At 36.3% G+C, this 15,883-nt stretch overlaps 1 protein-coding gene and 1 long non-coding RNA gene across 6 annotated transcripts in view; one reads left to right on the plus strand and one right to left on the minus strand.

The window, feature by feature from the left end:
* Positions 1–15,883, minus strand: part of LOC137620609 (hepatoma-derived growth factor-related protein 2-like) — a 369,983-nt gene that overhangs the window by 165,844 nt on the left and 188,256 nt on the right. The window lies entirely within an intron of this gene.
* Positions 12,139–13,688, plus strand: LOC137621134 (uncharacterized). The gene is made up of 3 exons (XR_011040127.1): positions 12,139–12,475; positions 12,595–12,697; positions 12,830–13,688. It is a non-coding gene; the product is annotated as an uncharacterized lncRNA (long non-coding RNA).

Below are 15,883 nucleotides of genomic sequence, written 5' to 3' on the forward strand. Positions count from 1 at the left end.
CAAAATATTAAGCACGGTCCTACATATTCCAGTCATGAAGAAGTGGGTAGGTCCAAACCCCCACCCCACCTACGTCACCATCCCCACCCCCTCAGCACACACGATGACTTAAAGAGAAAGGATTGTCCCTGATGCCTGCATACCAGCAATGAAGATTGGGCATCCTACTTGGCTCTTAAGGAGGATCATGACAACTATATATTATATATATATATATATATATATATATATATATATATATATATATATATATATATGTATATGTATATATATATGATATATATATATATATATATATATATATATATATATATATATATATATATATATATATATATATATATATAAAAGAAATTGGGCAGATAATTAGTTGCAATGATTCATTACTTCTCATTTAATTTATTTATTTTCTTTCCTCACTGCAGGGTTATTTTTTCCCTATCGGAGCACTTAGGCTAATAGTATCCCGCTTTTCAAACTAGGATTGTATCTTAGAATAAAGAAAAAAAAATATAATAATCAAGCTCTTCAATACACTTAGGTACTTTAAAAATAAACCACTCTTATAATTATCACTTGCTAAGCTACAACCCATGGGCTCCAACAGTGAAAAATAGCCAAATGATGAAAGGAAACAAGGAAATAAATAAACTACAAGGGAATTAATGAACAGTTAAAATAACACATTTTAAGAATTGTATTATAGTATTATAGAATGTATTCCCCACCCCAAAACAATACAAAAATTCATAAAAAAATTAGAGTTCTCTTGCTTGAGGGTACAATTGAGCACACTATGCTATCATATTTCTCTTCCTCTGTGTATTTTTAAAGTTTAACTAGAATAATTTCATGTTAGTGTATAATAAGATGGGTCCTCTCCAGAAATGAATACCTGAGATTTTCGGTGCGCGCTCCTCCCATATCTTCACGCAGTGGGCCCATATAAGGTAATTCACTCAAGCTTTTATTATCATTATTATTATTACAAGCCAAGCTATAACCCTAGTTGAAAAAGCGCGATGCTATAAGCCCAATGGCTCCAACAGGGAAAAATAGCCCAGTGAGGAAAGGAAATAATGAATAAATACGCTACGGGAGAAGTAATAAGTAATAAAAATAAAATATTTTAAGAACAGTAACAACCTTAAATTAGATCTTTTATATGTAAACTATAAAACCTTCAAAATAAACAAGAGGAGGAGAAATAAGAGAGAACAGCATGCCCGAGTGTACCCTTAAGCAAGAGAACTCTAATCCAACACAGTGGAAGGACATGGTACAGAGGCTATGGCACTACCCTAGACTAGAGAACAATGGTTTGATTTTGGATTGTCCTTCTCCTAGAAGAGCTGCTTAGCATAGCTAAAGTCTCTTCTACCCTTACCAAGAAGAAAGTAGCCACTGCACAATTACATTGCAGTAGTTAATCCCTTGTGCAAAGAAAATTGTTTGGTATTCCTGGTGTTGTCCGAAGAATGTGGAAAGAATAAGCCAGACTATACGGTGGCTGTTCAGGCTAAGAAAAATGAGCCATAACCAGGGAGGGATCCATTGTAGTACTGTCTGGCCAGTGAAAGGTCCCAATAACACTCTAGCAGTAATATGTCAATGGGTGGCTGGTGTCCTGGCCAAACTACTGCCATGTGAACCACCGTAGCCTCATGACGTCAAAGGAGTCATGCCAGATCAAAACAAACATGGCTACAGCAGGTTCAAGAAGCCCGTCTAGTTCTGGCTCGTCAGAGGAGTTTGAAGTCGAAATTGATGATGCCATCGAAACTGATATGGAATGTCTGGGTGTCAATCCTTATCAGTTTGATTCATGTCTTCAGGAGATTCCCGTCTAGACATGTTTGTAGAAGTGGAAGAGTCAAGAGAGGCCTGCGTCACCAGTCGTGAATGGCATATGGAGGCTGGGCGATATTTCATGAAAAGCTAACATCTGTAATAATTTCACATTGATGCCTGGTTTTGTGAAATAAATTTTACACGCACAATGTAAATCTAGTCTATTATGTGATAACACAACATAACTTATAGGAGTCCCAAATTCCTGTATACATGGTATTACTACACACACACATATATATATATATATATATATATATATATATATATATATATATATATATATATATATATATATACAGTGTTTGTATCTAAATGGGCAAGTGCTGTGGTGGTGTACGCGAGATGTAAACACTTTTATATAATATATAATAAAGACGAACACTTCATCTCAAACTGGTTGTGGTGATCTGGTAATTGCGTCCCAGCGTGGGGATTGTCAGACTGGGGTTGGAGTCCCACTCAAACTCGTTAAGTTCCTCTGGTTTCTGCAACCTCAAACCTTGTGACCTAAGGATAGGGGGTTTTGGGGGAGCTTATAGGTCTATCTCCTGAGTCATCAGCAGCCAGCCTCCTTGGTCCTAGCTTGGATGGAGAGGGGCTTGGGTGCTGATCATACGTAATATGGTCAGTCTCTAGGGCATTGTTCTGCTCAAAATGGCAATGTCACTGTTCCTTGCCTCTGACATTCATGAGCAGCCTTTAAACCTTTAATACGTGTCTAATTCTGGGATATATTGAAACTTATTAAAGATTAATACATCTCTCTCTCTCTCTCTCTCTCTCACGCGCGCGATTTAGTTGGGTTGTAACCAATAATGTTCTTTAATAGACTCACCCTGCGTATTTCCAGTTTTCTATGTGCATTTCTCATACTGCTTGTTGTTGTGCTTGTGGTCAATGTTAATGTACTTAATGTTGATAAGCATGTTACTGTGTTTGATGACATTTTCGGGCAGCATGCAGCTGTTGACGTGGTGGAAATGGGGACTGTGCTGGCTTGAACAGTGGTTACACTCAAAGACAATGTACTGACATTGACCGAAGTACCAGTAAGTACAGTGGTAGGCCTCGGCTGTATAGCTAGCTTTTTACTTGGCAATGGCCCTGCCTGACAGTGTTTGGTCGGAACTGCATCTGGTCGGAGTATTAGGCGTTTAGTCTGACCTAGTCTAAATTGCATTAAATTTGCAAAAGCACCGTCCTCAAAATGCACAGAGCATAATTTTGATTCACTTGATGGCACCCAGTTCTTCCTTTTTGTACGCACGAAACTCTTCCACTCATCACATTGTTGTTTGCTGGCTTTCGGCCAACAATGGAGGGACACTCCAACAACCGGTGTGTTGCTACAGTTTGCAGCTACACAACGCCACGGCATAGCGAAGACATTAAAACAGCAAATATACTGTATATACTGTATATTCAAGTTCAGTGTACATTAAACTTCGAACAAATTTCAATAAAAACAACAGTAACTATCCGAATATTGTGTAAAACAGTTGTTTGTCCAGAGAACACTAGGGAGATACTCAGTTGTTTACAGTAGCTACAGGCCAATATGGCGGGAGAGCGACTCCTATGACGTCACGCTCTGAGGACAGGTGCACTCATGAGAGAGGCTGCTGCGAGGCAGGCCATATTTGGCATGCTCTTCAAGCGGGTCAAAGCAGGCAAGAATACTTTTAACAGCGCAAAAACGTTGCGTGCGCTGTTGCCTTTTATTTTCAATAGCTTCCAGAATTTTTCTCAATTTTCATTCTGGTTAGACCAAGTTTTTAAAGTTTACAATTTAAAAGATCTATCTAATGTTGTTGCTGTTCTTAACATATCTTATTCTAATTGTTTATTACTTTTATTATAGTTTACTTATTTCTTTTACTCACTAGGCTATTTTTCCCTCTTGGACCCCTTGGACTTAATAGCTTCCTGCTTTTCCAAATAGGGTTGTAGCTTGGCTACTGGCTAGTAATGATAATAATAATAATAATAATAATAATAATAATAATAATAACAAAAATAACAATAATAATAATAATAATAATAATAATAATAATAATAATTATAATTTTTACCTCACCGCTGAAAGAATCCTCCCATTTATTTTTTCCTATTTGCAACGAAGGTCAAGAAGCCGGTTTGTGTTCTTAAATGAAGCCTCGCTTTCCTCTCTCGTGGTCAAGCACCCTTCTCTCTCTCTCTCTCTCTCTCTCTCTCTCTCTCTCTCTCTCTCTCTCTCTCTCTCTCTCTCTCGATGCGGGAAATACCGATGATAAATGCATGTATTTCATTCACTTCTAAATGTTCCTGGAGCTATAGAAAGTGCTGGCATATGGCCAGCTTTATACTTCAGACCAACGAACAAGCACAGTATAATGCTCTCTCTCTCTCTCTCTCTCTCTCTCTCTCTCTCTCTCTCTCTGAGGGAAATACTGAAAATGAATGCATGTATTTCAATCACTTTTAAATGTTCCTGAAGCAATAGAAAGTGTTGACAAGATTGTCAGTCCCTGGCTTAAGCAAGATCCTAGCACTTTTTTTGTTTATGACATAGACCGAAAAACACGTAATTCCGTAAGATTGACGACATGATGGACTGGAGACAGTAATTTCCTTAATGATTAATTACAAGTTTATTCCTCGTAATTTACATTGCATTAAAGTAATAGCGTTACTTATAGTTTCTGTGACCAAGTTGTGGAATGATCCTAATCGGGTAGTTAAATCAGTGGAACTTCAAAAGTACAAACTAGCAGCAAATGTTTTTATGTTGAACAGGTTGACATACTTCTCTTTGTTAAGTTTATATATATGAGAATCTCTTTTAATGTTGTTACCGTTCTTAAAATGGTTTAATTTAATTATCAATTACTTCTTTCGTTGTTTATTTATTTCCTTTCCTAACCGGGCTATTTCTTTCCTATTGGAGTCCTTGGGCTTATAGTATCCTGCCTTTCCAACTAGAGTTGCATATCGTCACAATAACAGTGGTCATCAACGTTGAAATTTTGGGGGCCCAGTTCAATTAATTAAATGCTTCATTACAATTATTTATTCCACCTATAACAAACAATTGAGGTGCTCCATGCATATCAATTATACATATATATTTCACAAGTCCAATATTATTAATATCATTATTACGAGCAAACACAAAACAATATTTTGCTTGATTATTTTTCTTTAATTATTCAATTGCAAATACTATTACTCTCTCCTTCTGTCGATTATGATTTCTGTCCACTTCAATATTCTTAATGTAGAGATTTCATTCACAAGTGATACGATTATATATATATATATATATATATATATATATATATATATATATATATATATATATATATATATATATATATATACAGTGGTACCTCTACATACGATCTTAATTCGTTCCAGAAACCGCTTCGTATGTTAAAACGATCGTATGTTGGAGCAAATATTCCCAAAAGAATACACTGTAATTTGTTTAATTCATTCCTCAGCCTAAAAACACAAAAACAAAACGTGAAAAAGGACGACAAAAAGCACTGTTAATAACTGAGCGAATAGAGAACAACTACACGATGCACACGAGATGAGAGGACTGATCAAGGTGACGCTCGATTGGCGTCCCTCCGATGTGCTGCCGTTTAGTGGCGTCAACAAAAAACTACGATCGACGCTTTCGAGAAAATTCCACGCGTACGCGTATGATTTACGTTGTATGTTGGAGCAAGACTTCGGGCGTCAAGGCAGAAATTTGGTCGAATTTTACTTCGGATGTTGGAAAATTGGTATGTTGGGACAATCGTATGTAGAGGTTCCACTGTATGTATGTATGTATGTATGTATGTATATATATATATATATATATATATATATATATATATATATATATATATATATATATATATATATATATATATATATACATACAGTGCTGGAGACCCATCAAAATGACGGCTCAAGATTTAGATAGATATCCACAGATATATATATATATATATATATATATATATATATATATATATATATATATATATATATATATATATATATATATATATATATATACTGTATACATTTGTGTGTACGTATATAGATATACATACTGAATACACACAAAATATAAATAGATTTATATGTATATGTATGTATGTAAGTTATTATGCATATATATATATATATATATATATATATATATATATATATATATATATATATATATATATTATATATACACACGTGTGTGTGTTACCTTCAACACATAAAAACGTAACAAGTGTAATTTTCAGTTGCAAAAATAATCCTAGCCATCAAAGCAAAAATTAGGAATCCAAGAATGTATATTGCCTTAGTGGCAACGTAATTACCAGCCCCAAAACAAAATGCACAACGGAAAATCCAAAATTATTCTAAAAGTAAAACACTCGGGAAGGATACAGCTAGATTCCATGTAAATGTTTATTGAAATATACTAATAATTCATACTAGAAATTATAGTAGTGATCATGATAATGATGATAATAATACTCATTATGGTAGTGATAAATATAAATAAAAGGACAAATAACTAGATTTATGTAAATTAATTTGTTAATGTTTCCAATTTTCTTTTTTTACATTCTGTTTTGTTAAAAAAATAATTTTCTCTTCGGCAAAAATTAATAAAAAATTATTCATAATTGCTATCTCCACGTTCACTAGTTAGTGGTGTAGCATACGGATCATTTAGTCTTTTACCCTTGAACTTTGACTTTACGTTCATTATTGTCCACCAAGTATGAACTACTTTAATATAATGAGCTACTTCAGCGGAAAAATGGCAAGAAGTTTTCCTTTCCAAATGATAAAAGTGCTTCAATAATATAATCATTGAAAATCTTCAGAACCAGATTAACGATTTGCTTTTCAAGATTAGACGGCCATAAAGCTTTTAGTGTTAAATCATACGAATGTTGCAAAAGGGATTCTGCATCTAACGAGTACAGCTTTTGCAAGATAATTAATGGAGCGTATATTTCAATATCATTTTCATAATAATGGCCAGTAAAAGAAAATTTTGGAAATCTCTTTGTTTTCTCATTACTATCTTTTTGTCCAAACCAATTATTTCTGAGGCATTTAAGAATATGGACTGAATCAAACATATAAATTGGTCGACTTATATGGAGAGGGTGTCGGTATGCTATGGCTAATAATGTGGATTAGCAAAAAATCACATCGCTTTACTACTGATAGCATTATTGTCTGTTATGACTACAAGGATAGTAAAATCGATGTTTCTAAACCTACTATAACCTTCCTTATTATAGCATGCAATGTTTCTCTTACGTGGGAAGCAGAGGAAAGATACGAAGGGCAATTCGGTAAGACCGATGGTACGGCACCAGAACGTAAACGAGGTTTGTTAATTCTTGCAGTAACTTTCTTCCCAGTCTTTTCATCAAAATGGGAAATTTCCCAAATGATGTCCCCGGACTGGAAATGCATCTCACACACCTACAAAGAAATACATAGTATTTCAACAAATGTCCAGTTACATTATTCGCGCTCAAAAAAAAAAAAAAAAAAGTTTAATGTCTCTTTCATAACTGTAAAAACAAGCTCAGCAAAAGATTTTGAAACACACACACACAAATATCACACAAACTTTGAACTTTCAGTAAACGAAACAAGCATTATCGATATAGTTCCCGTTTATTTTTAATGCAATAGTCTGTGTTTTCTTCACCGATATGACGTAACATTATGATTGTTTTTAGAAAAATTAGAAGTCTTCGATAAACAAGATCCAGTTAAATGGGAGCAGGTCGATTTGGCGGAGAATAATTTAGGCAGCAACTCTTTTGGCCCTACGTCAGTGTTTCCCAACCCTGGGGTAATTTGGGGTAACCAAGCCCAGAATAGAGAAAATTGCACAGGCAAAACAAGCTCAACCCTCACACAGAAAAACCAGAGCAAACAAACTGATTACTAAATAATATCTATTAATATTGTTACATTGAATATTCTGCACTGATGATGGTTCATTTTGATATCCATTAAAATAGAAAAGTTTGCATTTGTTTTGGATCCTTAACTATAAGCAGCCAATAGCGGGATACATGATCAATACAGTTGATCAGGTGGCTGCAAAAAAACATCCGATGTTACCGGGTATATGTTCAATGCGGTAATTGATCAGTTGGAAATAAAATATTTGGGGTAATCATTTAAAAAAGGTTGGGAAACACTGCCCTACGTCGTTAAGGCTGCAATATTGAGAACCTGAGATGTGATATTAATGTAGACCGTAATTTATTTAAAGAATGAATAGGGATAACGACTCAAATAACTCTCGGCATTAACGACTCTGCCTAAAGTGATTACGGTTTAAACAACTTGAAGTCCAGTTAAATAGATCAAAAGTAACGCGTTAACATTGTTTTCGCTATGTATATACATTCGGTTATTCTGTAAGTTTCTTTTTTAATACAACAATGAAAACTAATGTGGCTAAAAACCCACTGTACGAAAATTAATTATTACTAAGTTAATAAATAGATGCTAGTATCAACATTCAGTCACTCATAGGTATGTATGTACGTACATACACACACACACACACACCCGATAATATATATATATATATATATATATATATATATATATATATATTATATATATATATATATATATATATATATATATACACACACATTGTATAGCAATCGTAAATAACTTACCCTGCTGTGTGAGGATGGTATGAACCCTTCTCTTTTGGTGGCAAGGACCCACCTCCGCCGAAGCTCTTCATCTCGTGGAAATGTAAAAGAATGCTTCTTTTCAGTATTTTTATAGTTCCCACGACACCTTGGCACACTACACTTATTCACCATTGTTGTTTTTCACAATTATTACGAAAAATCACAGTGTAGTGTAGCACCATTCCTCACCATAGCACGACCTAAACTGACCCAAAGACCGATAGCCACGAAGACATGGCCTCTTTGTGATGACGGGGATTAAGAAATCTGAGTGATCCAAGAGGCCTGAATCTCTAGGTGGCCATGGGTCGTCCCCAGCCCGTTAGTTCGAGTGTGTTAGCCGATGGCCGAGAAACAGCCTTGGGACGACGGGTTAGGTACTATTCAGGGACGCCAATTCAGCGCCGCCACTTCAGCGCCTGGTCATTTCAGCGCCAAAAAAAATTAGCGACAGCCATCTCAGCGCCAAAAGAAATTTTAACTCTCTCTCTCTGTCTTCACACAGTAGTTTGAATAATTTCAGTACCAAACCCCTATTTATTGATCTCAGTGATTCCGTTGTTCAATTACAATCTCTCTCTCTCTCTCTCTCTCTCTCTCTCTCTCTCTCTCTCTCTCTCTCTCTTCACACGTCATGTGCAAGCTCTAGCATCGCGCCTACATGAGTAGCTAGTTCCTCTTTTGAATTGGTTTGAAGATAACTACATCGGTCGTCCAAACAGGAGAGGAATTGGAAGAAGAGCACCGTTAATTCCGACAGATATTTGCAACATGTTTGAACGAACACTTCAAGGAGAAGATAGGACAAATAACCACGCAGAAGCAGCTAACAGAAAGCTGCATACAGAATTAGGAATGTTACACCCAACAATTTGGAATTTTTTAGATGTGCTGAAACGGGTATAAAAAGGACGTGATGAATATTTAGAGAAACTTGAAGCAGGACATGAGCCTCCACAAAAGCTATTGAAATACCTAAAGGCAGACGAAAGAATATAAAATCGGATTATGGTAACAGAAATGAGGTTGAATATTTACAAGCTATTGCGCATAACTTACTAAACTAGGTTTACTATATTTGTATTTTGAACTTTTTTTGGACTATTTTAACTATTCAGTAGGATAAATACTTATTATCAATAAATATTTGTTCAAAACCTTTTCTATTGTTTATAATAACACAGTAGTATAAATACTTTTTATCAATAAATATTTGTTCAAACCTTTTTTTTTTTGTTTATAAACACACACAAACTCCACACTTCCACCGCGCTGAAACGTCTTGGGCTGAAAAGGCTGGTGCTGAACTGGTGGTGCTGAATCGGCGGCGCTGAGCTGGCGGCACTGAAATGTCCCTACCCCGGGGACGACCCATACTCGTCTCAATCAACTAATGTTGACTGAGTAGACCGGCGACGAGTTTGAAGGGTGATCTCTCTGTGATTATATATATATATATATATATATATATATATATATATATATATATATATATATATATATATATATACATATACGTATATATATACACATATATATGTGTGTGTGTATTTATATGTAGGCCTATATGAATATATATGTATGTATATATATATATATATATATATATATATATATGTGTGTGTGTGTGTGTGTGTATATATATATATATATATATATATATATATATATATATATATATATATATATAATATATATATATATATGTAAATATCACCCACGAATGGCATTTAATACCAAATTCTATCTTGGGAATATATATCCACTAGGAATTCATTTTTATGGTAACAACTTCTGGCCGGGTAGAGATTCGAACCCCTACCTAGTCGGCTGGAAACCATGCCTGCGAGGACTCTACCAACTGAGCTATCAAGAGAGATATAAGTTTATGATAAGTCCCCGTACATATTCCTGCCGAATTCAGGAATCTATTCATAGACTTGAAGTAAACCCATCTCCACCATGATAGCTGAATAGTGAGTATGCAACACGTGGTTATTTTATGATGAATATATATCACTAACACTTCTGATTTCAATCAATGTAAATATCACCCACGAATGGCATTTAATACCAAATTCTATCTTGGGAATATATATCCACTTGAAATTCATTATTATGCTAACAGCTACTGGCCGGGCAGAGGCTATATTACAAGGGAAAGGGGGGAAGAGGGACTATAGTACAAGGAAAAGGGACTATATTACAAAGGAAAGGAGGCAGAGAGGCTATATTACACGGGAAAGGAGGCAAAGGGACTATATCACAAGGGGAATGGGGCAAAGGGACTACTATATTACAAGGGAAAGGAGGCAAAGGGACTATATTACAAGGGAAGGGGGCAAAGGGACTATATTACAAGGTAAGGGGACAAAGGGCTTATATTACAAGGGAAAGGGGCAAAGGGACTTGAAATAAGTGTATTTTACCATCAACCAAGATTGATAATGATCTTATTACCTTAGTAGAATTTTTTTTCCCTGTAGCATTTCAAGTGGCGATTTATGTGCATTACTGTTAAACGTTTATAATTTATTCATAACTACCGAAATAATAGTAAGCATTTCTTTCTATCTTTCCAGGTGTTTTACACATATGGGTGACCTTCAGGAATACAAGGGTTGCATTTCTTCAGAGAGTGTGTGGTTAGGCCACCTTGGCCACATCTAGGAATTAACGGAGAGCAGTCTGTCCAGATACTCGTTGTGTGGGGACAGCTCAGATGGCTCCCTTGAGAAGGGTCATGCTGACTAACTTGAACGTGCACTTGGTGTGCGTTCTCTGCTCCGGTTATTTCGGTTATTTCGTTGATGTCACTACAATCATTGAATGTCTTCTCACATTCTGAAAGACTTGCATCGTTAGATACTTGGAAGCTTTGTCATTCTGGCCCATATGTGACGTGCAGGTTAGTTATAACGAGGTATGCTTGCGTTTATTTTATTTCAATGAAACTAAAAACAAGTACATATGTACAGTATTAATTATGTATAATTTTGTACAATAATCATTTTGTACAAAATTTTTTTGATTCAGTAATATTTTTGTAGGATTTTCTTTTTAATTCAGTAATATCTTATGTAGGTACACAAGACGAAGCCACTCATGTCATTGCAGGAGGATAGAACACTACAGGATGTAGTTTTTAAGCTGGTGCCAGACCTGTTCCATTCGGAGATGAAACGGCGCTTATCATTCTACAAGGAACACCCAGAAGCAGGTAAGAAAATAAGAATTGTTCAGATCACATTTTGATTTTTAGGGATTTTAACTGGAAGTTATATTTTTTTTTTTTGCAGTAATCAATAAAGGCAGTTGAAATTGATTAATGGCCAGTTTGACACAAAACATGTTTAACTATACAGAATACATAAGATAACACTGCTGATACATTTAAATTAATTGGCTTTTTTCATGCTTTTGAATCCACAATTATATTAGTGTCCTTGACATTACTTTCTTATGTGGTTGCTTTATTCAAACTATAGATTTTCATATATAAGGACAAGTTTTGAATTTTAATCCATGGTTATGTAAAGTTGGTGCATATTTTTTCAACGCTTAGTTGTTGAAATGTGTTTGAGAATATTTATGGAGGAACTGTGTTCTCATTTAAAATCGCATTCTGTTTCTTTAAGTGGAGATAAAACCGAGCAATCTCAGAGAGCAGCGTCACTTCTTCCATGTTGATGATAAAATTTCTCTCTCACTGGAGTACCTTCCCTCAGCCTCAACAAAATCATCTTATTTTCATCTTCATGGTCTGAAACCGCTGAAAATAATGGTCAGCAGGAGAAGGGAAAGTTGGGGAGGATGACAAAGAAGGATTGGGAGTAAATAATGAAGATGTAAAGAAGGACGTGGAAAAAGAGGAAGAAAAAATGCCAGCAAAGGTGATTTTTTTTTCTTTTTCCTTTATAGTGATTGAATTTATAATTGTAGAGGACATATGTATGTTTTCTAGTATTGTGTTTAAGGATGGGGAAATAATGTAACATTTTTTCTTCTTTAGGTTATCCAAACGGCTTTACCTGAAGTGCCCAGCAGCTGTGGAAATTTCACACTTAGAAGAGTTCATTAGACTCAAGTATAGTTTGACTTCACAGACACACAAGGTAAGGAGTTTTAATAAAAGTTGTAATAAAATGGACTTCATTGAAAAAAAAAATAAAAAGTACATAAATGTTGGAGAATACATAGATCTTGCTCATTGTTTCTAAAACTTCTATTTTTTTTTTCTTTTTCAGGTTGATATCACGCACAGTGGAGACTGCTAAGTAGGTGAGCTAACGCTTTTGGATGTATTATATATGTATAAGTAGACAGAGGATGCTCCTCTTCGGCTAATGTATACAGTTTCGGCTGTGCCTCAAACGCGGAAGAGGGCAAGACCAAATAGTTTGCGCACTGCAACAGCCACAGACCCAGAAGCAACGGCTCCAAAAGTCCAAAAGACTTCCAAACAATCTCTGTCGGAACAGCAACCTGCTCATCTGCTTAGCCATTCTCAAGTTCATCCAGTCTCAGGAAGAGATCAAGATACAACAGAATCAATCTGTATAGAAGTAGCCGAGAAAGCTGATTGTTCCGTTAAGGAAGTGGTGGTTTCAGAAATGAATTGGGTTACAAGTGTTACAATTTCTACTAAGACTCCTAATACAACATGTACCACAAGTCTTAACATAGTTTCTTCTCACATGGCCATAAATATCCCTAGTCTGCCAAGCACTTTACTAAACAGGGGTATTGCACGCTTACCAACCCCTTTACCACCAAGCATTCAAGATAGGCATACACTAAAACAACTCCATGTTTAGCTGTTCCCACAAAGGCTTGCTTACACATCAACAGAAAACATATCTACTGTTACTCCTGTTGAAGGAGTTGCTGGAACTGTCCAGATGACTACCCCAGTTGTTACACTTGTGTCAATAGATGCAGTAACTTTTACAAACAATACCAATACCACCAATACTGTTAATTCAAAGTTTGTTCCTGTCGCTCTTCTTCCAGTAACAGGAGTAGTAAGGCCAACAATAAATGGTCTTGCTGATTCTACCATCAGTCAGCCAATAATGCAACCAACAATTCCCACTAAACCTCGTTTAGGACGTCCTCCAAATAATAATAATAATAATAATAATAATATTTTTTACTCTAACGCTGAAAGAATTCTCCCATTTGTATTTTCCTATTTGCAAGGAAGGTCAAGAAGCCGGTTTGTGTTCTTAAATGAAGCCTCGCTTTCCTCTCTCGTGGTCAAGCACCTTTCTCTCTCTCTCTCTCTCTCTCTCTCTCTCTCTCTCTCTCTCTCTCTCTCTCGATGCGGGAAATACCGATGATAAATGCATGTATTTCATTCACTTCTAAATGTTCCTGGAGCAAAAGAAAGTGCTGGCATATGGCCAGCTTTATACTTCAGACCAACGAACAAGCACAGTATAATGCTCTCTCTCTCTCTCTCTCTCTCTCTCTCTCTCTCTCTCTCTCTCTCTCTCTCTCTCTCTCACTCTCTCTCTCTCTCTCTCTCTCTCTGCGGGAAATACTGAAAATGAATGCATGTATTTCATTCACTTTTAAATGTTCCTGGAGCAATAGAAAGTGCTGACAAGATTGTCAACCACTGGCTTTAGCAAGATCCTAGTACTTCTTTTGTTTTCTCCTTTGATCGAAAAACACATAATTGCGTAAGATTGACAATATGATGGACTAGAGACAGTAATTTCCTTGATGTCTAATTACAATTTTATTCCTAGTAATTTACATCACATGAAGGTAATAGCGTTACTTACAGTTTTTGTGACCAAAGTTGTGAAACGATTTTTCTAATGGGGTAGTTGAATCTGTGGAACTCCAAAAGTTCAAACTCACAGCAAATGTTTTTATATTGAACAGGCTGACACAAGTCTCTTTTAATGTTGTTACTGTTCTTAAAATAGTTTATATTAAATACTAATTATTTCTCTTGTAGTTTAGTTATTTCCTTTCCTAGAGGGCCTATTTCTTTCCTACTGGAGTCCTTGGGCTTATAGCATCCTGCCTTTCCAACTAGAGTTGTAGCTTAGCTAATAATAATAATATGACAGGCAGTAGGGAAGGTTGTGACTCAAAGACAGGTTGAAAGGAACTGAGTGAGTTTATTATAGAACACTCTCCTTTATATACAAAAAAGTTCAGGGCAACAAGAATTTTCATGTTCAAAATCAACACTGTTACCATTGAAAAAAAAACAATCATGTGTTTTCAGGTTCTTTTAAGTGCGAGGTGAGAGCAAAGATACAAGCACAAAATGAACTATGTACGACCGTGTGACACACGGTGGGTACATGGCTCCCCCCTCTACAAATGACATAATGAACATGTTAAATAGGTGCCCTGAATCTGGAGAGGTAGTAGTAAAAACTGCGACGATTAGCGGCACTGAGTGGCTGTAGAAGTCGTTGGTTGGGGCGCGAGAGAGTGGTGGATGATGGGTGGCTTTGTTGCCGCTCCGGCTTGTCACGGGGTAGGTGAGTGTGTCCTGCGGCATTCACAGGCGTGTGTATCCTACGGCATTCATAGGCATGTGTGTCCTACGGCATTCACGTCAGCTTCAGTTGAAGTTGAATAGGTGTCCTCTCTGTCACGAGTATAGGCGTTGATGGAGGTTTTGAAGGTCATGAAGTGGCTGTCCATAAGGGCGTCAGCTTTGGTCATCAAGTCCTTTATGGGTAAACTATCGACATCGGGTATGGCAGCACGTACAGGTTTGCATGACGGCTTACCCAAAGGGCATGAAGTAGGTTCACATCACGAGGAGAGCCGTCCGCGGCAGGTTGCAGGCGAGTAATACTGGTCATTTTCCCGAAGGTGAGCGAAGCTCTTTAGTCCCCCAACGGTTGTTGAGAGAGCTGAAAATGTGTTGCTATACGGGCGGCTGGCGACGGCGAGTACTGCTGCAGAAGGTATGCGTTGACGGCGTCATAGTAACGGTGAGAGGCGGGGGGGTGAGGCATTGGGAGGAGTGAGTCGCGCCAGGGTCACCAATGTGACAAGCCGTAGGGAAGGTTGTGACTCAAAGACAGGTTGAAAGCAACTGAGTGAGTTTATTATAGAACACTCCTTTATATACAAAAGTTCAAAGCGACAAGAATTTTCATGTTCAAAATCAACACCGCTACCATTAAAAAAAAAAAAAAACATGTTTATTCAGGTTCTTTTAAGTGCGAGGGGAGAGCGAAGATACAAGCACAAAATAAACTATATACGATCGTGTGACACACGGTTGGTACAATAATAATAATAATAATAATAATAATAAT

The sequence above is a fragment of the Palaemon carinicauda genome, chromosome 27, assembly GCF_036898095.1.
Source record: "Palaemon carinicauda isolate YSFRI2023 chromosome 27, ASM3689809v2, whole genome shotgun sequence".
Taxonomy (NCBI): Eukaryota; Metazoa; Arthropoda; class Malacostraca; order Decapoda; family Palaemonidae; genus Palaemon; species Palaemon carinicauda.